Source organism: Micropterus dolomieu, linkage group LG21 (assembly GCF_021292245.1).
Source record: "Micropterus dolomieu isolate WLL.071019.BEF.003 ecotype Adirondacks linkage group LG21, ASM2129224v1, whole genome shotgun sequence".
In the NCBI taxonomy this organism is placed as follows: domain Eukaryota; kingdom Metazoa; phylum Chordata; class Actinopteri; order Centrarchiformes; family Centrarchidae; genus Micropterus; species Micropterus dolomieu.
Window position 1 is genome coordinate 26,519,619 of NC_060170.1, and position 26,119 is coordinate 26,545,737.

Sequence of the window (26,119 nt, forward strand, 5' to 3'; positions counted from 1 at the left end):
TGTGTGTGTGTGTGTGTGTGTGTGTGTGTGTATCAGTCTTTGGTTGGGGGTGCTCTGTTATTGTGTATCAGATCAGGGCCTTGTTCTCTTACCATTTCAAACAGTTCATTTTCTACCATGCTAATGGCAGTTTTAAGGGGTTAAGGAGATAAATAAATCCTCACTGTCACCTCATTTAAAATCAAATGCCACTTAATTATAGCCGTATGTGTTTTCAAACACTTTGCATAATTTATTGTTCTGCTCCATCCTAATCTCCAGATCCTTATCGCTTATGCTCTATTTTATCCTCTCTGTCCTTATAATAAAATTATAATGCTCCCTCTCTCAGTTTTTCTTTCTCTTTCTTGCTGGCAACAGCAGTGTGAAAGAGATAAGGAAGGCGATGAAAAGACGTTTTTAAGTTGTGCGTCACCTTGTAGGGATTTGATGCTGTAAAGGTCTATTGTCAACTCAGGAGAGCATACATGCACACACTCACACACAGCCCTCTGGCAGTGTTGCATTTCTTACAACCAAAAAACAAACACTGTCAAATTCTATAAAAAGTAAAATCTAATGGACGAATAACATGCTAAATAGATTTTCAACCTTTATCCATGTCAAGTTTTCCCTGCTTTGCCTTTGTGCTATACAGGTCAACACTTTCATGTCTTTGTAGCATATTAATGCTACAAAGACATGAATATGAAATGAGAACATTATTGACATTAATGCACAAGTGCTGTGTAGGTCATAAAGGGAGGTGAGGGGCACTAATATGCTACTTGACTGGCTCAGGCTGCCATCATCAACGCTAAATGTCAGATCACATCATTCACTTTTGAGAGAAAATGGTTACAAAGTTGGCATTCTGTCCCTGGTGACCCTGCCGACAACTCAGTGAGAGTACTCTGAATCAGTGGGCAGTTAAGACAGACAGAGGCAGAACCTTCAAAAGGCAAAATCCATGCAAAACAGCATTACACTGACAAAGATAGATTCAATTTTGAATATAAAGGAGATTTATCTTATCCACCAAGTACAATAAATAGAAAGAAATTATAGTCAATAATAGAGTGATATCAAATCACTGATAAGTGCAGTGACAATACAAGGCACAGGCAAACAGGCAGACATCTAATGCAAAGTGAGAATGCACAATACAGTTTGTTATAGTGGAGTAAAACTCTTACTATACATTCATCATTCCATAACTTTGCATTCAGGGAGTATGGTGTACTACTGTATAGCTGCAGCTGCTAAAGCGGGGGCGGCATAGTAATTGTCCGGCCGCACACTGGATCAGAAGACAGATTTAATCCTTGTAATCAGTGGATTTTGATTCATGAGTATTTATATCATCCAACTAAATACCACGAGTAAAGAGCTAGTTTAAATAAGCAAACAGACGTAACATCTGAAACTGTATCATTTTCACAAACCACTGATTAAGAAAGCATGTGAAAGCTCCAACTGTTATTATTATTTCTGTACAGAAAATACACAAAACAGAACAAATAGGCTTATTGGCCAGAAAGAGCCTTACTTTAGTAACCTTGGGCAAATAAATGCCTTTCATATAAGTTGGTGAAGGATCCATTGGTGATGGATCCACACACACAGACACACAGTCTGTAACACCTTCATCAATGAGTCTCTGTCAGCGTGAATTGGGAAGCAGATTAAGTGTGCATATCTAACAAGAAGTGCATGTGGCTTTCTGTTCCACAGACTCACAAGCAGTAGCTGTTGCAGTGTTACCATAACTAGGTAATGGATGGAGGGAGCATGCAGTTGTGCATCCTCTCCATGGGCCTTCCATCCTGGGCCAGTCGATGGAGCAGACAGGCTGAGCTTAGTATAAGACATAGATCCCATGGCTGGACAGCACAGCAGACGGATACAAGTCAATAGGAAGGTGTTGCTTGTGAATATTCACTCTAGTGTTCAGTGGCAGGCTGCATATTAATTAGCCACAGAAAAGCAGAGCTTTTTTTTCGATGCAGATTTCGTAAAGATTCCTAGAATGAAGAAAAGAAAAAGCAGAAGGTGAGGTGTGTGTGTGTTTGTGTGTGTTGGCTGTGGATGATAGTTGTATTCTCTTGACTGAGTGACTTAGCAGCTGGGTCACTTAAACAAACACAATCAATGTCAGTCAAGTCAATCTGGGTTCACAACACAAAATTCATTGCAAATAAACTAATATTGTCTAGTATAAACTTCAGACGGACACTGCAGTATATAATTACAATAAAGCAGATTGCTTATCCTCAGAAAACCATCAATCATATACAGTACAGCCATTCCAAATATATTCCCTATAGAGAAGCATAAAGATATTGCTATCGAGCTTTCGAAATGTCAGGGCTATGGAAACACAGGCATTCTGCAATTACATAATGATTATTGCAAAACTTTCTCCCCCTCACTCAGTGTGGCTGTAATATGCAGTGGATGGCCATGGGGGTTCATTAGTGAGAACAGGCTGCTGTTGAAAAGCTCCAGTTTCACCTCTGATCCCGGCTAATGTGATTTGGACCTGAGATTGGTAGTGGAGAGATTAGATGCTAGCTCACCTCAGGGTGGGAACCAGAGTAGGAGACATACATCAATGTTGTTTGCTTTCAAACTCAAACGTCTTCTCACCTCTAATTTGCTCTGAAGCATCTGCAAAAAAAGTGTCTAGAAAGCATTTGTAGTCTAATTTATTTTCCAGCGACGGGGACTTTGTGGGGCTGAACTCGTGCTACTAATCCACTCGGTTACATTTTGGAGTGCATGATTTGGGCTTTCATAACAAATCAATTGGTTTGTTGTGAGTAGGACTGGAGAACCGAGGATCGTGAGGGATGACAAGTGTGTTAGCATTCTCCTCTCATTACCTCATGGCTTACCCCTATGGCCCACACTGCCAGTCGCAATGTCAGGCTACTCCTTCTTTCATTTCCTTTTCATTAAGCCTCTGCTCTCTCTGTCACTTCTTAGCCTCCGTGCTTACAGCCCTTCCACCTTCCTCCATATACTCCTTGTGCCCGCTCCACCTCCTCCATTATGTCTCTACCTCTTTCCTTTCCCTCATTCCTCTATCCCCCTCTCATTAGGTCATAGTTGTGGTGATTTGTCAGAGTGGCTGTGTTGATTAATAGGCCGACGAAACCCCTATATTTGGGGGCTGTCAGCGGGGCTCCAGAGTGCCAGGGCCGCCCCACTGAGCTCCCTCACCACCCAGGTGGCCCCATTTGGGCTAAATGAGCTGTGAAGGGTCTCGGCTATGCCCGCCTGCCCCACACTAAGACGTTACGCACAAACACACACACAGGCATAGACACAAAAAGGCACAAACACATGCGGGTATACATATACACACACACACACACACACACACACACACACATCTGAGACGAAAACACACGCAGGCACGCTCACGTACTCAACATCCTGGCTCTCACTGCCACGCACCCCTGCGTTCCCACATGATTTGTCACACTCCATCAATAGACAATAAGTTACTGCCACTCTAGCCTGTCAATGGGCCCTGTCTTCACCAGAGCCCTCTATGGTGTCTGCTAGCCTGGGGGGGGGTTGTAGTAGTAGTTGAGTATGCAGAGCAAAAGAGGATGAGGGGAAGAAATAGTGCATGTGCATGAGAGAAGAGACAGGTAGGAAGAAAATAGGTAGACAGGTAGATGAAAGAGAGAGAGGATGCAGGAGATATTAGACAAATTGCTTCGCTATGCACCCCACATCCCAGCGGAGGGCTTATAGAGCTCGTCCTGATGCACAGGCAAGTAGCCAGGTTCAAGGGAATGGAAGTCCGAGCCTGTATGTGTGTTTGTGTGTGTAGAGTTACATGGTTCAGCTGCTCCAAGCCAATTGCCTGGCCTTCGAGTCAGAGGCGGGTTGTGTGCATGAATGCGTGTGAATGTGAATGTCCCTCTTTGCAAGATTTTTTTTATTCCCCAAACTAGGGGTGGGGGGGCTAGGCGAATGAGATCATCCTGCCATATTTGCACGCACACACACACTCCCACAAACGCACAAGTACGGGCATACACGCCTCCTCAATGATTCAATCTGATGATGGGTATTGGAGGGGAAACTGGAATCTTTGAAGGTCAGAAAACTCTGAATGGTAACATCCACCACTGCAGGCTACTGCCACTGTCTCGACTCCTACACTGTCATTACTGCTGGCCAGCTAGCTCTCATTATCAACTTACTTCATCAAATACACTTCATTATCAGCTTGTCCTTAACAGACAGATGGGATGGACCCTCCAGCAAATGACAGAGTAACTGGTATAAAGTGATTCCTTTTAAAGTCTATTCAATGAACGGGTCATAACACATATAGTCTTCTGCTATTAGTTTATCTATGATTTACACTTGATTGGACATCTGGAGGAAGAAAAAAAAGTGGTATGTTACTACATAAAATACAGTTTAATTGTACCAATGGCCATGCATTATAATTACATCTGAGGTGATTATAGTCATTATGAAGTCGTTATTTCGGAGACTGTTGAACATATGAAAGGCGGATGGATACACTGGCTGAATAGACAGCTGTTACTGAAGATGTAAGTAACAGACAGCCCTATCACGCTGGCAATATGGACGACCATGAAATTAAGACTCAACGTATAGTAATTACAATGACAATGAGCTTTGTTAGACGTGTCAAGTATCAATCTAACACTTGCCAGGCAGCTTTCATATCATAGCTAATAGGCAGTTGGCGGGCCAGGCCGTTGCCAACCATTGAACCAAACTATTCATAAGCCGGCCCTTGTCATTGTGCTTAGCAGTTGACGTAACAGTAATACACACATCAGCTACATGTGCCCCCATGCAAATGAGTGCATTAGAGCAGACCTCGGAGAGCGGAGCGTGGCCAATAAATCCAGTCAGGGTGAGAAATGTAGCCTTTACCATGCGTGTCCAACCCCATCTATTTAACCTAATTACACACACCATACCAGGTAATAAAAGTCCGCATGTCATCAATTCTGACATCTCATCCAGGGCACTGCAAGGCATGTCTATTAGGATCTATAAATCTTCAGGATAGTGATCTTATCTAGGTGTAAAGTATATGAAAAGGTGGGGCAGTGTCTTTACTGTGGATGTTTGTGTGTGGGAGAAAGAAGTAAGTCAGTATGACTCCCACATACTTATGACTTGTGTGTATGCATGTGCAGGTTTGACTGTGTGTCTTTTTATCAGGATATGCTGGTACTGTACTGGAGCACACGGGGGAGTGAACACACCCGGCTGTGTGCAGCTGAGTTGTAAGTCAGCTTGAAGATTCAGGAGGAGCCACAGAAAGAGATGAACCCACCGATGGAGTTCAACCATCTCTATTCTCTTTATTGGCCCTTATCCAAACTGAAAAGACAAAACAACAAATAGCTGATTCAAACAGCAGTAAAACATGTGAGCAATGGTTTTAGCTGATTGTTTTTCCTACCCAGGTGTTTCACGTTGCTTGCTGACAGGCCCGTCTGTCACGCCTTAGGCCGGGCGGAACGTGGCTGCAGGTACTTTCACTTTCCAACGTCACGCTTTGCGATTGGTTAAAGAAAACAGCAGAGTTTCTGAATGGCCACAGCCACTGCTTTAGTCATAGGCAGCCGGAGATAGATAGATGTGGTCACAGTATCTTCACTCACACTGTGTTTGCCTTTGTCTGCAGCGCACCTGAGCTACACCTGACCCCCACTCCACCCATGGATGTGGATCCATGAAAAAGAGGAGGAAGTGGTAAGGTGAAGGAAGTCAGAAAGGGAAGAATGAAAAACAAATAGCTGGTGATGAGGTGATGAATTCTATTGTTGAAAGATATCGCTGTGAACCATTTCAACTTTTCACCTCTGGTTAATTGTTAGAATGAGAATCAATGTTAGAGTGGCAGCATTATTGCATTTTACATGATTGAGTATACTGCCTATTGGGTGAGTAAAAGGAGCTTATTAAGTAAAAGAACCATGAATAAGAGATATAAATATTTAGGAGATCACTAAAACAACTGTAAAGTGGCTGTACAGCCTGAAGAGTAATTCAATTCAACACTGTAGTCACACTATATTGTTGTTGATGTGGTAAGTGATATTTAGTTTTATAAAACACTGAAACTGAAACAAAAGTTTATACAATATATATTATACTATATATATAATATCACTTAAGTAGTATTTGAACAACTCTAATGAAAAAAACTCAAACAAGCCTCTCTCTCTCTCTGTCTTTCTCTTTTTCTCTTTGTCATCATTCTGATGGCATATCACCCACCCAATCTGCAATTTCCAACTCCCTGAAGAAAAAAAGGAAAGAAAAAATAAAAGGATCACCACACCTGGATTTCCACTCCAGGATGTCATCCATGGAATTCAGCAGAAAAGCTAATCCATCAAACTCTGTAAAAAGAACAGTGTGGGTGTGTGTATTTTCTATTAAAAAGGATTACTCCATTACCAAAACAGACCCTGTTTGAAAAGCTGGCTCTGAATATATGGTTTGGTAAATTGATTTATGACTGATTTATCTCACGTAAGCCTAAGACAGTGTTGGTTTTTGGAAGTGCGGGCAATGTGTCACAAACAATTACTGTATCATATAACTGGCTAAAAGATGGCAAATCCACAGCAGCTGCTGTCAGAACATCAGGCCATTGTGGCCCCTGTCACTGTAGCAAACGCTAAATGGTTGGGATTGATAGAGGAGTATGGTGGGAGGACAGACTTCTGTCTCACTGCACATTGTGCTTATTTTGGAAAAGGCAAACCCTGAGATAGTCACACACACAAATACAAACACATCTGCACAAATACAAAGATTTAAAAACAGAGTCACTCAGGCACATATACAGTATTATTCATGATTATACATTATACACACTACCCACAATGCCGGTTAAAGGGTGATTCACTGTTGGTTTATGAAGATTATGCTCTTCTTCATTGTCACATGTTTGGTGCATTGTGCCGACTCTCTGCAGAGCTCCCAGCTTCAAAGCTACTCCAGAGCAATTGTTGTCTCAGTCACCTATTATAAACAACGCATTTTTAGAGAAAAGGCAGTAATTGTGCAAAAGTGTGGCACAAATGGCTTTGTAACATTACTGTATGCCTTTCTTCAATGCAACCCATACACAGGACCCTGAAAGCTCTCGCAAATTGAAGTTCTGCTTTCATCCAGCATAAAAGCTATATTTGCAATTGAGCTTTGGTGCTATACCTTGTGTTACCCCCACCCTCTCCGCCTTGTTTCATATGAGTGCACAACCACAATGGCTTGAGTAATGGGTCCAAAATGCCTTTTCCCTGAACAAAATCTCTGTTTGTGGGTCATGTAGAGGTAACTTTGAGACCTGAACAACTTGAATGGACTACTGCTATTACTAATTCCTTTCTTTCTCTCTCTATTCTAATAGTGAAACCATTCCGCGGTACCTCACAAGCTCCATCGTTTAGCCTGGCTCAATGCAATATAAACACATGAAAGAGAGAAAGGAAGAGGACGAGAGAAAAACACACAGAGAAAAACACAAGGAAGGGGAGAGAGACAGAGAGAGAGAGAAAGAGAGAGAGAGAGAGAGAGCACAGGTCAACCACAGAGCTTTTCCCTTGTTTGAAAATGTCAACATCAAAGAGAAGCTTCTCTCTATCGGTGGGGGGGTACTGGTGGGCCGTGGATGTTTCCCTGCTGCAGAATGAATTGGGGTCCAAAGCCAAACCAAGAGGAGTCTAAAATAGCTTGGTGACTGGGTGGTTACTGCCTCACATCTTATATGAGTCGAAGCCACACGCTTTTAGTGCCAAGCGGCCGAACTTGTTTGCTGTTTTACACTGTAACTAGGATGTATAGTAGGAGAAAAGTGCTTGAGTGTTACAGTACATCGGTTCAAAAGTTTTAAATGAAAAAATATTCTCTTAGCTTAAATTCCTTTAATTTGGCATGCAAATGACAAACATCTTCTCATAAAAGTTCCATTATTGACTATTCTGCTTTTCCCTTACTGTTTTTAACAGCTATAAATGGACCCAAGACACTCCCTGCCAAGGCAGACTCTCAGCGTCTCACCTACTGCTGACATAATAGCCCTTGACATGCATCCTCTATCACATATGAAAGTATGTTGTGGGTGCGAGCACATGTGTGTGTATGTTCGTGCGTGTTTAGAAGCGCGAGCAGGCTACAGACAGTGGCCACTGGGAAATCAAGGAGCACTTTGTCATGCATCCTTAAATGTGTGACACTGCGTCTCATGAGACAGTGCCTGATTGGTCTACGAGGCATCGAAGAATGACGGGTGAGTGATGGCCTCAAGGGGATATAGCGTGTGTGAGTTGTGTGTTGACTATTGTGTGTGTGTGCGTTGGCTGGGGTTAGAGACACAGGACAGCACGGTGACATGTCTGGGTGGCACCCTGTCAAAGCCAGCTGGCAACGTGTCGTAATACTGCCATCAGGGAGTCATACGCCACTCTAGTCACAGTTTTCAAGATTCACATCGTTTTAACCCATATGTGAACTTCATTCAAATAAAAAGATAAAACATTGAATCAGCTTTTAACACACAAATGGATCTTTATATAGTGATTTGTTAGACCAAAGACATCATAATGAATGCAAGTCAAACAAGTCAATACAGCAGTAGAGTTCATTTCAAAATGTAACTGTAATGGAGCTCATGTTGATTTATCACATTTAACATTCAGCCATGACTTTAATAATTACTTACAAGGAGCACACAATGGGATAAGCTCAAAATCCCTGACCACCAACATTACAACCAAAGCAAACTCAGTGACTGCAATGGTTTAATCAGCAACAAGGAAACAAAAAAGGTTCAAATACGCATAGTGGTGAAAAAGCAGAGTAAAAGACCAACTATCAAACTAACATGAATGTTGTGATGTTCACTGTATTGTATGATGCCTGTTACTTTTTTGCTGCAGTATACCTAAGTATAAGTCAGATACACTTCATTCCATTATTTCACTTCAGAATTTTGACAGCCTGCAGAGAACAGGTTAGCTTATTGGATTCAGCTTTGGGTTATACTTACAGAGTAGCCAAGTGATAACAATAAAAACAGACAACAAATTCTAGAGAAAGACCATAATAAAGTAGTAAAAAGTGTGTGTGTGTGTGTGTGTGTGTGTGTGTGTGTGAGTGTATGTTTGTGTGTGTGTGTGTGTGTGTGTGTGTGTGTGTGTGTGTGTGTGCGTGCGTGCGTGCACCAACTGGACACAAATATACAAGGTATATTATATTTAAGCTAAAAGCTAAAGCTAAGCTAGAAGCTAAAATGTTTCAGGATAAGTTTTTCCTATAAGTTGAATATTTACCTGCATGAAATGCAGATTGTTCATGCATAGCAAAGCCAAAAACACACAAGATTTATTTCAGCAAAAGTTAAACAAGATGCAGAATGAATGTTTGTGGTGTGGAAGTGTATGTGTGCAACATGTCAGATACCCTGACTCTATTACAATTATAGTATGTTGGATTGAGCTTAAAGTTTTTTGAATGCAGGAAAAAAGAAGCAGCAGCTTCATCCTCTACTGTATGAATCCTGTAAAAAAGAACTGAAATCCAAAACCAACAGGGGGCAGGCATAATTACCAAGCATGTCCCTCATATTTACTATCTCTTAATAAGCTACTGGCATAGAGCAGACAATGGCCTGTCATTGTTATTTTTACTCTGTTTTGTTGTTGTGTTTTCATCAGCAGATAAGGACTGGCGTGGAGTGAGAGAGAGTGTTTAACTTGGTCTCCCTGGTCTCTGGTTCTGATCGATGTTACCAGCTCTTACCACCCGAGAGGTGGAGAGAGAGAGAGGGAAAGAGAGACAGAGTGAGAGAGGAGGAGCATTTACGCTGGCACCGCATTTTTGTCCAATTAATAGATTGCCAGTGTGTTGCGTATTTTGCATGACAAAGGAGGGTAATATTAAACTGCCATTTGTAATGAAAATGCACTTTGCAAATTAAAAAGTGCAGAAACCCAATTTTTCCTACCTCTTTAGGAAATAAACAGTCCTTAACCAATTAAAGCGCATTGTAATAATTCTGTGATTTATTGCAGGTTGTTTAACTTTCAAAACTCGGCTAACCTATATTAAGGTCACAATCCATCATGTCTTGCATGGAGTGCTATGGAGTAATGGCTGTTGTATTAGCTGCTTTTGATGATAGTATGAAAGAAGTATTAGCACTTGTCAACAAAACTGCTTACAACATAACATTAGCATGCATGAGCTGCGTCGCCTATTCATTATCTTGGCAGCTCCACACACGCGGTTACTGCCTTATAAAACATTTTGCCAGGCTGAGAGCACACACTCACTGTTTGGTTTTGTGATAGAGTGGCAACATGCAAACCATGGGGCGCGCATTGGTTGCAATGCAAACAGGCACCGGAAAGATGAAACAGTCTCTGTCACACACAAGCGAGGGAGAGAGGAAGAACAAGGGAGAGAAAGAAGGAATGGTAGGGATAAAGGAGATCACTCTCCATCTTTGCCTTTATCACTCTTCTTCTGTTAAGCTTCAGTTTCTGTTATAAACAAACCAGAAAATGTCCAGTGGCTGACTGAGGGAAAAAGAGGGGGAGGACAGAGGGAGTGAGAGAGAGAGAGGGAAAGAGTGCAATTTTAAAAAGAAGCTACCTGCTTTTACAGTTCAGCTGTGGCTGAATGATGACTGGCAAGAAAAAGGTAGTGCCGGAAGAGAAATGGATAGACGTAGACACAAAACCTGTTAAGCTGTGAGGGTAACATTTGGAGGGCTGTTGAGGCAGATACAATGTGGAGAAAGAGAAAACTTCAGTGGTAAGTAGTAACTGATTTGAAAGACAGAAAGATGAACATGATGAGGGGGCTTGAGAGTGAAGACACAGGTTGAAACAGAGAGAGAAACTGATGTAAACACACAGAGAAAGAGCTACAGCTGAAGGGCACGGCATGGTACCAGCCAAAGTGAGAAAGATGCAGAGATGCGGGGCGGTGTGACATGGTGACATTTGCCTCCACAAATGGGCTCTCTGGCTTTAGCCGCGCAGTCTGGTGCGATGCCCCCCGACTGTGAGCCAAGAATGCACTTAGCTCAACAAGAGCAAATGAATGGCTCTGTTTTGACTTTTACCATTACACTCCTTCTCCCTGATAGCTGGTGCTGGGCAGAGTGAGTCTTTGTTGAAACACCAGGAATCCTTGCATGTTTCAACACCCCTGTGCCATGGTCTAATTAGTGTGTTAAATCAGCAGTTGCATAATGTGTGTATTGAGCTGTTGATTCTGTAGTTCTGATTGAAATGAAGTGTCGACATGCAATACATTGTTAGAAATGGCAATATACTGACCATATAAAACCAAATTCAAGATTAAAAGCAGTAAAGCAGATGCAAATGTAACATTCATTATAATTTCTGGACATACTTTACATCCCTATAGAACCACCTTGTTTACTTAGATAAGAAGATAATACATAGAGAAGTATCTATGCATCTTCCCGCCACAAGCTATGCAAACACCTGACAAGCCCACAAACATGTCAACAATAGTCCATTTAGCAGCAAGCCACCACGCCAGCTATTCAATAGAGCTAATTGCATCACGAAGGATTCTCATATCCTAGGGCAGCACTGCTAAACATCCGGCTTATATTATTTATTCCATTTTTCCCCTGTAAGTCCATTTTAGACACATGTGCTCATCCCTTGGAGGAAAAACATTGTCAACTACTTGTCAGAGACAAAAGTGCTCAGTCAGTAGCGTTGGCATTAGTTGTTTGTAAAGTTCATTGTCCATTATTTAATATTCTTGAAATGACTGTACTGAGTTAGTTGGTACAGCGGGGAGGTACGGTTAATTATCAGTGTGTAATGTACACACACGTAAACTGAGGCAGATGCATCCACTGTGTTAATATGTGTACAGAAACATTTTTGTGTAATAAGACATGAAGAAATGTAAAATCTCACTGGTTGAACTGAACATTCTGACTGGCCTGTAGCAACATTTACCATTGCATGTGTCTACACACTGTCTGTCTCTGATCTCTGTCCCTCGACCCACTCTGCATGTGTTGAAATCTAAATCTCTCTCTCGTTCTCTGTAGCTCCAGTTCCCCGATGATTATTCATGTGCGTTTAACTCTCAAACAGCCCCTCATTAACTGTGGCTCGCTGAGCCATACGTTGGGCCAAATTACGCAGCTTTGACATACACAAAACAGCAGGGGGGGAGGGCGGGAGGGAGCAGAGTCGTCGGGATAAAAGGCCTGGCTCTTTACTTGGTCCTCTCTAACTATAGATAATGGCTGCCAACGTGTCTGTATGGTCTTTTAAAGCAATCAGGACTTTCACTTTTAGAGGAGTGGGGTTTGGGGTGGGGGGCAAAGAAGGGGGAGGGTGAAAAACAGGAGGAGAAGGAGGGAAAAGGGGGGTGAAGTGGTAAACACTGAGTCAGAATTGGATCCTCACCACCAAACACACAGACGGGAAGGTGGGTAAGAAGCAAAGTTGAAAATTTAGACTAGGAACAAGGGATTTCTTAAATTAATGTCCAGGATTGGTCTCAGGGCCAATTAAGGATTTAAATTTTGGTATCATCTACACAAAGGGTGATCATTTGTGAAACATGCAATTGTGCTACATTAAAACACTGCAAATTATTCCAAAAATAAATAAACAGCAGCCTGGGGTTTCAATTAATGATGTGCGCTTGTTGTTGGTTTGCCACTTTGCGGCTATTCTAGCGACATTTTGCAGGTGCTGCTGTTGGATGAAAACTACATTTGAACTTTAGCATTTATGTGTAAGTTTTTTATGAATTTATATTTTTGCTGTCCACCCCACAGAGTGAAACTGCTCTCACCAAAAATATTAAAAAACAATAGCACAGCATAGCGTGTAAAACACCATGAGCAACCATTACAGAAAAGCTTTCTTAATGCCAGCCTACTCAGCCATCAGACATCTCATATCTAAATTGGGCCAGTTGCGCTAATTTTAATGCAGCCCTACTTAAGTTTAAGTGTGCAACGTGAAGCTGTATTATGTAAAATATAAATATCAGTTTGGGAATTGGCAGATAATATTAGTATTAAATGACTCGGACCAAGATCAGTGGCACAAACATGATTCAAACATCCCTTCTTTTTCTGGTTCTAAGTAAATAAGAAAAACTAACTAATGAAAGATGGCCTGTGAGTATGTAATATAGGGATATGGAAGACTTATTGAATTCTAACCGCTAATAAAGTCAGCCAGGAGATTAAAAAGAGGCAGAAAATCTAAAAGGCAAACAGGGAAAATAGTTGTACAATCAAATTATAGCTTATAAAAGTAGGCATTGAGAAGGCCACAATACTTTCTCTTGCTGCTATGGTTGTAGTCGCATTTGAGTAAAGAGAACAATCAAAACCTCTTTATTCACTAACAGCTGATGTCCTAATAACAGTGATCACAGTTAAATAGTGGAAAAGTCTAACAATGGATCTTGGTAATAGTCAGATCAGCCCTTAAAGCAACATAGAAATTAGCCCTCGAATATACAATCACCACTACGGTGAGGTGATTAGTCTCTGTCTGACAGTCTACTGTATAATATGGGCAACCACACACACTATTACACTCGACACAAGTACACTCAATATTAAGTAGTAGTAGTATTAAGTAAGTAGTACAGACAGAAGGTTTTTGATACTTCATAGGGTAATGCAATTGGTCAACAACAAACTGACAAAAAGAAAAATATATTTCAACATGCGACTGTAATCATGGAAATCATGTATGAGGCCATTGTTCTGACTTAGCTGTTCAACAGAGCTTACATTGTAAAAGTTTTGTGAAATAAACAATGTCAGACTTGAGTTGAAACCTTGAAATGTGTTGGCCCAAGAGTTTGGCTAGTGTATACTTTTTGGGTCAAATTCTTGACATGACTTGCTTGCAAAGGACAATTTTGATCATGCCCACAAGACTGATATGTATAGCATTTGTAAAATACAAAATATGTCTGTGGGCAAAAACAAACTCTATAATACAAACACTGTAATAAAAGCAGAGCTCCAGATATACCCAATGTGGGAAATTACACATTATTTGATTCACATCTCAAATCACTCACCTATACAACCAGCCCAGATACTGTAGCTGTATTTAGTGTATAGACATGTCAGTCACTGAGTTTTAAATAAGAAATTACTGCACACATCTGTTATCACCTGCATGCTCTCACGTACCATAATAACACTGAGCATGGGAGAACAAGTTTTGACTGACCTCAAACATCGACTAAACTCAACATAGCCATTACAAATCAGCCTTTATTGAACTGCAGGCTGAAAATCACTCATCATCTCTTCTCCCCGCACGTAGTTGGGCAATCAAATCAAAATGCGCCCTAATTTGACAGTTGTTATGAGAGTGACCTCAGCATAATGTGAATAACAACCCTTTATTACGAAGAAGAATTGAGACTAATTCTACATAGCTTGTGATGTTGGACCTTAAGGTTTGGGGGGAGGGGTTAGTGCCATATGCTCAGTATATGACAGCTACATCGCAGCAGTGTGACAGGACTGTGTACACCTCATGGGATGGTGATGGGCCCAGTGTGCGTGTGTGTGTGTGACTGTGTGTGTGAATATCACAGATGTTGCAGTCTGAGGTCTGGTGCAGATGGCTCTGAGCGTACTTGCCAGTGATCTCTTTCCAGTGAGAACAGCACCATCACACACCGCTACCTGGACTCTATTTAGAGGATAGGAAGTGACATGCTGCACACACACACACACACACACACACACACACACACACACAGACAAAGAACAGTACACAGATCACCATCAGAGACACTCACATATACAAAACACATAGCACAAACTCACCTCCATGCTTATTCTTCATTAGAAGGTTTCTACTCTCAAAAATGTCATTGTTTCATCTCTGTCTCCAACCAAACTTGTTTTACCATTTCCCACTTCACATGATTGTAGTTCAGACAATAAAACGTTTTACACAATATAAGTGTGGCTTACTCAATAAACACACTTTTAAAGCTTATGTGAGAGAAGGCATATTCCCAATTGGTTAATCTCTTTGATAAATGAGCCCGCTAAATCTACGTTTTCTTTAACCGTAGGATATCCATTGTTACTGTATGCTCTTCATTTTATTTTACCCTTTATACAAACATGCATGCACACGAACAAACACATGTACACAGGTTAGGGCAGACCCCTGAGTTACTAAGCAAAATCACAACCAGAGTGTTTGCAAGGAGAGCATCACACTCATACAGACACAGAAGAGCACAGGTCTCTCCCTCTCTCTCTGTCTAAATCTTCCTCTTCCTCTGTTTGTCACTGCCTCGCTCTCTCCTTGTTTCCCTCAGTTTCTCACTGGGTGAAGGTGTCCTCTGGGGGATAGAATGGCCTCGGGGGATTTGTCTTAGTGCAGAGTGCCACCTTGTTGTCAAGACTGCAATGACACATTTCTTTCAAAGCCAACCACTGACAGATGCTCACAGCAGAGAAATGTCATTTTATAATGCATTGCACAATCAATGCAGCGCACACATAGATGGTTTCTACAATATCTCTTAAGATGAAAAGGCGGGAGGGTAGATTGGCCAGGGGCCAGGCAGATTAGGACATAAGACTGTAGTAGCTCAAATATGACCTCCATTACCTCATGGCATCTTATGCCAGTGACTGGATATCCATCTCTGACATCCCTTGCTTTCATGCCTTAACCTGATATTTCATAGAAATGAATTTTACTGTGCTCTAATTAGGGGTGACATATTGTAATTCTTTTTAAAGGACGCATATAAGCAAATATGGGGTATGTATTTCTACCCTCAAACAGCACATATTTCATGATTTTGTTGACTGTACATACAGAATATACATAGATATATTTATCCAGGATAACACTATAAAAATGAGGGCAAAGTCATTTTGTATATGGGAGTGGAGATGACTTATAATACATGTCGCGTTAAACCAGTAAATAAGCCCTTGGATCTATGCTAGCAAGTATGACCATTTTTAAGACTGCTAACTTTTGGACTTGTCAGGTGGAAGTGGTGTAAACTAGTGATTTATAAACACAATGAACACAGTGTAATTGAAGCATTGTTGAGATGTCATGATGGGAGTTGGCATAATTATACAACTATAATTTGTAGTATGAAAAAAAACTGTTATATACAATCTTCATTTTTGGATTCCAGTAATCAATTAAGCAAAATAGCCTTACGATGAAAAGAAAAAATCATCACTTAAGGTCAAAGTTTAACTTTCTGCAGTTGATACTGTGTAACTTCTTTTATATACATAGTCACACACAGCTGTTGACATTAGCCATAGCATCACCGTACTAAAGCGGTCAGAGACAAATAAACAAGAGATTAAGAGAATATGTGTACATTGTGTAAGTGCATAGAGGTGTTAATGGGCAAAAACTGACCATCATAAAACCCACTTCCTGGAGAGGAGAACAGGGAGGGAACTTGGTGTACACCGGGTCAGTAATGTGTTCATTACTGTGTGAGAAACCAGAATACAGGCAGCAGGGTCCTTGTCACAGCGTTTTACTGGATGAAGAAGTTAATTAAATGAGGAAACGGAGGATGAAAAGACAGAGAAATGGAGGAGAAGTCAGGAAGGACCGAGGGGTGATTGTTAACAGGACATCTGGCACAAGCTTGTTCCTCTCTGGGAGAAGGCAGAAGGGAGGGGGAGATAGCAGCCATAAGTACTTGACCTTCCACTTGTCTGACTGGCAAACTCACACACACAAAATCAAACTCTAGCAAACAAACACGTGCATAGAACCACATACATATGCAACAGTGTACACCTTTTGTGTGTAAACAGTTTCGCAGAGAGCGGAGAGAAATAGTGTGAATGTGAACAACATGGCCGGCAGGGTGCTGACACGTTAGAGACGCAGAGGATGAGATTACTGCCCCGCCTGTAGGGCTGTAATGGCGATAGGAGCCTCTCTTGCATGCACACACATACATAAAGACACATGAACACATGAGCACGCACTTGAAAACATATGCAAGTATGTATTCCTACATACACACATACTGTGTGAACTTTTATGTGCACACAGGAACACACACACAAACAGCCTCACACTGTCTCTGGGAGTATGCAGTGAGTGTCTGTGCCTGCTGCATATGTGGCCCCATGCATAAACAATGTGCCCTGAGAGACAGTAGAGTGATACTATGGCCCTTAGCACAACTCCCATGAGCCTCTCTGCCCCCTCCACAACCACTATGAGTCTCTCTCTACCTCTCCCACTCTTTCTCTCTCTCACACACACACACACACACACACACGCACACACACACAAATGAACAGCGAGAATATACAAAAATGAAAAAGGAGCAGCACAGAGAGGGAGGTTTGCTTTAAAATGTAGCACACACACATGCTGTATGACAAGCACAGTCATGTGGCAGAGACATGTGGGTGCTCAGTGCATGCACATACAGTGAAGCACACAAGCACATACTGTATATACACGCACACACACACAAGCACAAATAACTTTCAGAAACATAAGAGCAGCTACGTGAACTCCTGTTTTGAGATTACCTGTAAATAATAGAGGATACGTGCTGTACATGTAGTATACAAGGTGTATTGGAGTAATGATACTGTTACTCGCCATCACTGAGATGAAACTGAGCTACACGTAAATACAGTGAGCACAAGAAGGTTTTAAAGATGTCATGTAAAAACATTTCCATCGTGCTGCTTCCCATTATAGACTAGTATAAAATAATAGTGAATCAATGTATGGCCACTTTCCCCACACTTCTTTCTTCCAACTTTGCTGTTGTAAACATCTGGTGTCAGGTCTTTCATGAGAAAACAAAATCCTTTTGGTGCACAGGAGGACATGCATTTTAAATTCCCAGCAGCAGCACCAGCAGTTTGACTGGAATAAACATACGTAAGTGGAAATGGGTGGTTAAAATTTGCGGCAGGACTTTAGGAAGGAAAAAAGTGCCACAAACAGAAACTTACTAAATACACTAGCAAGTGATCTCCTAGTTATGCAACCCCCCCAAAAAAACACTACAGCAAAGACAACATAGGAGCAAAGTTGACAGACACACTCACACATAAAATGACAGATGTGAAAACATTAAAAACCCCTGTCACATGATGACACAAGTGGGCACTGTGAAAACAGTATTTTAGTTTTAAGTTAACCTACAACAGAATGAGGGCAACCAAGGTGTGGATGAAATATACAGCGGTAAATTAGAAATGGAAATTTAAGGGGGGAGCTGAGGAAGAAAAGAGAGGGGGAGCATGGGAGAGAGACAGAGAGAGTGAGTTGGCGAATCAAAGAGGAATGTCCTCAGTATTACGAAGGAGATAATTGAGATATCCAACTCCTGACAAAATGTGCTATTTCACAGGAGCTGGGAAAAACACAGAAGCAGAGGGAGGAGGAGAGATAGAGGAGAGGGATGGGGAGAGAGATGAGGTGGGGAGAGAGAGAGAGTGGTCTAGAGGGAGGTGACAGTGGTATATGTGGCTGCGCTGTCTGTCTGACCTGATTGCAAATAAGCAAAGGAGCTCCGCCGCGGCCCAGAAGCACTTCCTCATGCACACAACTCCTCTCTCTCACAAACACACACAGCCTTTCCCTTTAATAAGACTGCTTAATGGTGGTTGTACGCACACACCACAGCAGTAAAATGTGCATGGGTATGTGTGGGAGTGTGCGTGTATGTGTATGAGCATAGATAGATGTAACTGGTGAGGAAGGGGACACAGAGGAGGAGAGGGTTGCTGTAGTGAGACAGCAAGGAAAACGGGGGAAGGAGGGGGAAGGAAGGAGGGAGGGGCAACGGTGGGTTTCCGAGAGGCATTTGCAATTTAAAACACGGTTTGGTATAATGAAAATGTAAAGCAGTGGTTTTATTTTATTCAGTGTGGCAGGTTCAGATTCCCAGCGAAGCTCCACTCGAGCAATCAGTCCATTAATAATTGAATTTTGTTCAGGAGCCGTGCGTGTGTGTGTGTGTGTGTGTGTATGCGAGTATATGAGTGTGAGCATGTGCGCGTGTGGCATGTGTATACACGTGCGTATGATGGGTGTGTGAAAGTGCATGCGACAAACCTCTCTTCTCTTTCCAGCTGCTGACCCTAATATGAAGCAGCCAATTAGAGATCTTTATTTAATTGCTGGGCGACTCGTCCTCGCTACACACCGCCACGGTCTGCCAACGACTGGCACTGTGGCACTGGGGCAGGGCCAGGGACACACACACTTACACACATGCATATGCACAGACACTCTCGTGGACACATGCACGCACACTAATGCAAGAATTTCCTTGATGATAATTCCCTGAGGAAAATGCCTTGCTGTGGCTGGACTATTTTAAGTCCTACAGTAGGAAACAATATTATTTTGCTTTGATTTCAGCAACTGAAATTACAATATGTGCGCACCAAAACATATATTAACCCTCTAACTGCGTATTGGATATAACCACTGTGCAGAGAAATGCCAGTTTCCTCTTCTTAAGCCCTTGCTTTTCCATCTCTCGCTGCTCAATGAATGCTCTTTCTCTCTCTAGGCCCTAACTTCTATCCATCCCTCCTCTTTGCCCTAAATCGGGTCTCTCTCCTCTCCACCTCTATGTCTCTCTCTCTCCTTCTCCCTGGCTGTCAGAGAGTATCAGATCAGTAGTTAGATCCATGGCCGAGGCCAAGCCGGCCTCTCTGCTCTCAGCACTCTACCACAACACATCATTACAGTTGACAGCAGGACTTCACAACGCACCGTACGTGCACACACGTGCAAGTGTGCATACACACACATACAGTCATGTTTATGTGCCTGCTCTTACTCACTCTCTCTCTCTCACACACACAAATATACACACAAAAAACATTACAAAGCATGAGGTCTGTAAAGATTGCACAACTTTTCTGCATGATGCATATTAACAGCTGTTTTTTTGTTTTTTTGTTTTGAGCAGTTGAGTTTTTGAGTTTTTTACAGATCGCTTGGTCCGGTTTCATAAAACACAGATTTAAAATGAAGGGCGGAGAAGGGGGAGGTGGGGGACACCACTTCCAAAACCAACAGCAGCAATATGCCAGTGCCAGCGGGAAGAGTTAGCCTCTGTATAACACTTCCAAAGAGAGGGATAGTCCCTCTTACAAGCCGCAAGGGCCAACTGGTATGTGTGTATGCGTGCGTGGGTGGATATTTCTTTAAGCCAGGCTGGGGACTTTAGAGATCCTGCTAAAGTGTGGTTTACACACACACACACAGCACTTGAGAATACACCTGAGAATACACACAATCACCATGTAGAACAACAAATCTAACACTTTGCCACTTTGATCGGCTACCCGAAAACAAGACAGGGTGGGGTGGGGGGATTGGCTGAGGGGGCCGGGAGGGTGAGTGGATATAGGAGGGGACTAACTGAAAAGACTTGGGGTATGGTGCCCAGGAAAAAAAGTGCTCACTTCCCACCCCTCTGGTAAGATGACAGGAGGAGAGTAGAGGGAAAAACAAAACACACTAATCTTCTGGCTTCGCAGGAAGCCACAAAGCATCATTTACACAGCGGAGTTAACAGGAGAGCACCAGGCTTCCTGATTTGCAGCGAGCAGCCTTGTTCTAGATAGAGATATTCAGACTGTCAGTATAAACTGCTTCTGTTTTCGTTTTGCATTTATTTCAATGCCAGACTCAGGGCATAAATTTTTCATCACCTGCTAAGCTATGAATAAAAGATTAAAAAAGGAACTGAGAGGGGAGTGGAGGGGAGGGAATGAGGGACATAGAGAGAGAGAAAGAGAAGGAGAGAGAGGGAGAAGAAGAAGAAGGAGAGGTACAAAAAAGTCCAACAGATGTGGCGCATGCGGTGCAACGTGTGAGCACTGTGTGCATAGTGAGAAGGTCTCCCTCTCCCCTTTCTTTTTGCCCCCGCCTGCCCAACTCCCCAACTCTCCCCACTCCCCTACCCCGCCTGCACCACTATCCCAATATACCTCTTGGAAGAGAGCAGTGGCTGCGGTGCAGGGTAAAGATGCTATAATGAGCGGGAAGCAGAGGAGCATCTCACCTTGGCTTTTTATAGGATTACCTGAGAGGTGAACTCTCTGCTCTGTGAGAGGATTCATCAGTACATCCTCTCTCACTCTCTCTCTCTCCCTCAACCTCTTTCTATGCCCTCAGCAGTCTTTGACAGGCAGGGCGAGAGTGAGATGTCGAAGAGCGGCTGGAAAATTCTCTGCAATACAGAGCTGACAGGTTCAGGTGTGGGTTAAAGAAGGGAGAAAAAGAAAGGGATGGAGGGATGGACAAGAAAATGCAAGGATAGAGAAGGAATGCATCTCACTTTCTAACTCTATAATTCTCTCTCTCTTTCTCTTTCTGTTGAGTTTATGAAGCTGTACATCCCGCCTCATATGGACTGTGACTGTTAAATCCGAATATACCTCACATCATTACTTCCTCTCGGCCCAGCACAGTCACACAATGGCAGTATGCCACCTTTATTATGAGGAGTGCTGGTGTCACTTGCATACTCAATGAGAATCCTCAATTTTAGTTACAGATAATAGACATGGCATTTTCTAGTATATCCAGTTGTGGTTGAATAAAACATTTAAAGAATACACCTACACCTGTAGACTAATAAACAACTACTCCTAAAACTACACGAATTTCACATCAGTAGTTATGTAGCTGATTTTAGTGTGTGACCCTGTTTAGCTATAGGATGTTTTAGCAGCCAAATCCTATACATCAGTAAAAAGCATGGGTAGTTGCTCAGCATTATTTTGGTATCAGTAATGCCCATAATTTATTATTTTCAATCAATGATTGTGTACACTGACCATGTCATCTGATCATATTTTTATTAGTAACGTGTAAAGCAGAAAAGAATGTGTTGCTGATTTAAGCAGGAGAAAATAATGTAAAGAAGTTCAGAGCATGGGTGACTGGAATTATATGCCCACACGTAATGAAACACACACACACACACACACACACACAAACAAGAGCACACATACACACTTACAGCAACTGAGCCCATCAAACATGGTGTAGTCTAAGGAGACAGGCACATGGAGGCAATGCTGTAGGCTACACAATAACACACAGAGTCTACATCATGTTAGGGTGTGTGTGTGTGTGTGTAGTGGGTTTGTAAGTGCACAGTTCTGCAGAGAATAAGTGTGATCAACAATCAAGATACCTGATCAAAAAACCAATTACACTATATAGACGAGCAGTCTTTGCTCACCCACTCAGCACAGCATCCCCACAGCTGTACATATATACATACATAACCATACAAATACAGTCTTTTGACCTTGTCTCAACATGTGAAAAATTAATGCAAGGCTTTCCTGAAAGATATACATTACACTGACACAGAAACACCCACTAGCTACGTGTGCCCAACCACATGCACGTGTGTATGTGACCTACGCACAAACTCACATGCACATGCACATATATATATATATATATATATATATAAAAACATATATATAAAGCCAGAAGGTTGTAGTGTATGTAGGTGCAGGGTGAAATTCATCTCTGGTTAGAGTGGAGGTAATATATCCCACCAGGACCTGTGTTCTTTGTAACAATTTAAAATAATTATTGTGAGACCTGATGCTAGACATCAGTCCTAGCTTTCTCCATCTAAATGAGGCTGTGTGTGTGTGTGTGTGTGTGTGTGTGTGTGTGTGTGTGTGTGTGTGTGTGCGTGTGTGTGTGTGCGTGTGTGTGTGTGTGTGCGCATGTGCTTTTTAATGTTATCTACTGGAAACCATGTTGGGGACTGTTCAAACTGACCCTCAAAGCCTCCTGAACCTTTATTTTTATTACAGTCTTTAAATACAAGGTAAACACCTAAGCTACAGTCTTATACTAAAAAGGTGCAGGTGAAATCAAAATTACACTATTAGAGTTGTGACAGTAATTGTCAAAATATAAAATGAAAGTGCAAACATTAAAATGATAGAATTTCAAGAGAAATGTATTGTTTCTAAAATTACAATATGCCCGCCTGCCTGTTTTATATGTAAATGTGCTCATCATGATAATGACACAACAAATTAAAGGTTCGTCACTGGGCATTTAACGACAGTCCACAATGACCTCATCATTTAGAGTGACAGATAGTTCATGTATGAATGAAGTGTGGGAGGAGAGTGAGGAGGCTTGGAGAGTGTGACAGAGGGGCCAGAGCAGTCACCCCCACCGGATTCGAACGCAGGTCTACAGGGTACCAAACATGCAACTTGACCGCAACACCAAAGAGCCAGGCTCATTGGTATGGCAGTCACAGCGCACACTTTAACGTAGTGACGGTGGTCCGTCACAGAGAGCAACAAGCATTGGAGAAATAAATGAATGAAGGAATGTGTGACTGGAAAGAAAGAATGAAAATCCGCTAACAGTTCAGCATTTTTGTTGGTAGCCCATTGACAGTAATGTTAACCCACTGTGCTGGACAGATACTGACTGATCGTTCATCAATAGGAAATAAAAAAAGATTTGGCAGTTGTCTGTGTGAAAGTTGAATAAAAACTGGAAGAGGGGTTTTCTAACATGCCGCCATCAGTTTGCTCCTGACACCTCCTACTCGTTCACCTTCTGCCTTTTGCTCATATCACCACCTTCTCACCACCTTTCTATCTTGCCTCCTTTTCTTTGAATACCTGTGTGATTCTGTCACCCATTCCTCTACTCCCAAGTGCCCCTTGTCACCCTCCCTCTGTCGTTCCTCATCTCTTTTATCTGAATCTGACCATTTCTCATCCTCCTTTACTATGATCTCATGGCCAAATACTGTATGCCCCCTTACAACTCCATCTCCTCTCAGGAGGAGTTGGCATCAACCTGTCACCCCACCATTCCCGCTTCCTCCTTCTGTCAGCCTGCTTAATCAAATTACCCCCCTCACCCATGCACAAACAAGCCTATTTCTCAATCAACTTATCCCTATGCCTCTCACCCTCGCACCCTTTGCTCTCTTTATCTGCCAGCTTCCCACAGACTGTGTAAAAAATAAATAGTACAATTGGCAAAAAGATGTGTGTGTATTTAGATGACATTTTTGTGTTTGTGTGTCCAGTTGACTTTGCATGCATCTATGCGTTTGTGCGTGTGAAGCAGTGATAACACAACATCGTGTAACACACTGTATGGCTGAGACTGCTGTTTCATCTTAATTAAATTTCCCTCCTCTTTTCTGCTTCCTTCCTGTGTGCCCGCTTGCCCACGTTCCAAATGTCAACAGGATTTGGGCACATGGAGTGGCATCTGGTACCACATCACCCAACGCACATGGATACAAAAAACCTCACAGCACGGCGAGTTAACCTGGAGCGCCGCCAAGCCAGCCGCTACTCGCTAGCTAAGTGCCACAGCGCCAGTCAAGTGCCCGTTCGGCTGTGCGCCCACCCGCATCACTTCATCGCTCACACACATACACACACCGGCACTTTCAACCCCCAATGGCACTAGGCGATGACAAGGAGACAGAAGGGCCTTGCCTTGCTGAGCCGCTTCCTGCCCCCAGCACATAATGTACAGCTCGCTACCTAACCCTAGAGCCAAACTGTATCTCCATACCTTCACCGGCAGTCTGTTAGTGTGAGAGTGTGTCTTATGTCGTCTCAAAAACACACAAACATGTGTTTATTCATATACGGGACATGGTAGGCAGACACACATTAACATTCCCACTACAACACTAACATTAAAATATACTTATAGCAATGATGAATTCACACCCCAACATACACACACTAACACACATGCACAAAGCAGCTCTCAGCTCAGTCTTAGATGGGACCACTAGAGGCTGGGGTTTGGCCTCCCAACCACAGTGTTCCTCTCAGTGTTACTTGATTCCTGAGATTTAATTAAAATTAGTAAAATACAGTAAATTAAAAGGGATAAAATAAAGTCAAATAAGATCGGGAAAGGCTCTCCTATAAAAGTATGTTTTAAGAAGGGACTTAAAAGAGTTCACTGACTCAGCCGACCTGATTTCCTCGGGCAGGCTGTTCCAGAGCCTCGGGGCCCTGACAGCAAACGCTCTGTCCCCTTTAGTTTTCAGTCGAGACTCTGGAACAGACAACAGACCACTGCCCGAGGATCTCAAGGTGCGTGCTGGTGTGTATGGGACGAAAAGGTCAGAAATATAACAAGGCGAGAGGCCATGAAGAGCTTTAAAAGTAATCAGTATAATTTTAAAGTCAATTCTAAAACATACAGGGAGCCAGTGTAATGAAGCTAAAATAGGAGTAATGTGGTCATATTTCTTTGTTCTGGTTAAAAGCCTGGCAGCTGAGTTCTGGACAGTCTGGAGTCGATCAATAGATTTTTGGGTTAAACAGGTGAAATGGCTGTTGCAATAATCCAGGCGTGATGAGATGAAGGCGTGTAAAATGGTCTCGGTGTCCTTAAAAGTTAACATAGATCGAATTTTAGCTATATTTCTAAGTTGATAAAAACATGATTGAACAAGCTTTGTGGTGTGCTGCTCGAAATTTAAATTATCAAACCAAACACCAAGATTCTTTGCCACAGGCTCAATGTGATTTACTAGGGAACCAGCAAATGGCAGTATTTGATTTGCCATCTGCTGGGACCCGATGACCAGGATTTCTGTTTTGTCTGAGTTCAGCTGGAGGAAATTATTTGACATCCATTTTTTAACTTCACAAAGGCAGTTGTTAAGTGAACTCAGCATTCCAGGGTCTGTGGATCTGACGGGCAAGTATATTTGTGTATCATCAGCATAAATATGAAAAGAAATGCCATGTTTATGGATAATATGTCCAAGGGGAAGCAGATACAAGGAAAACAAAATGGGTCCTAAGACCGACCCCTGAGGCACACCATATTTAACTGGACAGAATGAGGAAACATAGTTGTTTACACAGACACAAAACTTCCTATTTGACAGGTAGGATGAAAACCATTCTAGGGCCGTACCAGAGATCCCCACCCAGTGCCTCAGTCTGTCTAACATGATGTTGTGATCAATGGTGTCAAAAGCAGCGCTAAGGTCCAGGAGTACCAGG

General features: G+C 42.3%; 1 protein-coding gene across 4 annotated transcripts in view; it reads right to left on the reverse strand.

Annotated features, from left to right (window-relative positions):
- The window catches only part of kiaa0825 (KIAA0825 ortholog), a 222,358-nt gene that overhangs the window by 12,494 nt on the left and 183,745 nt on the right, over positions 1 to 26,119 (reverse strand). Inside the window, exon 23 of one of the 4 annotated variants that reach the window (XR_006822563.1) lies at positions 14,696 to 14,773. The exons of the other annotated variants lie outside the window; for them this stretch is intronic. The gene's annotated coding sequence lies outside the window, so the exon portion shown is untranslated. The remainder of the gene's footprint in view (positions 1 to 14,695; positions 14,774 to 26,119) is intronic. 4 annotated transcript variants of the gene reach the window in all.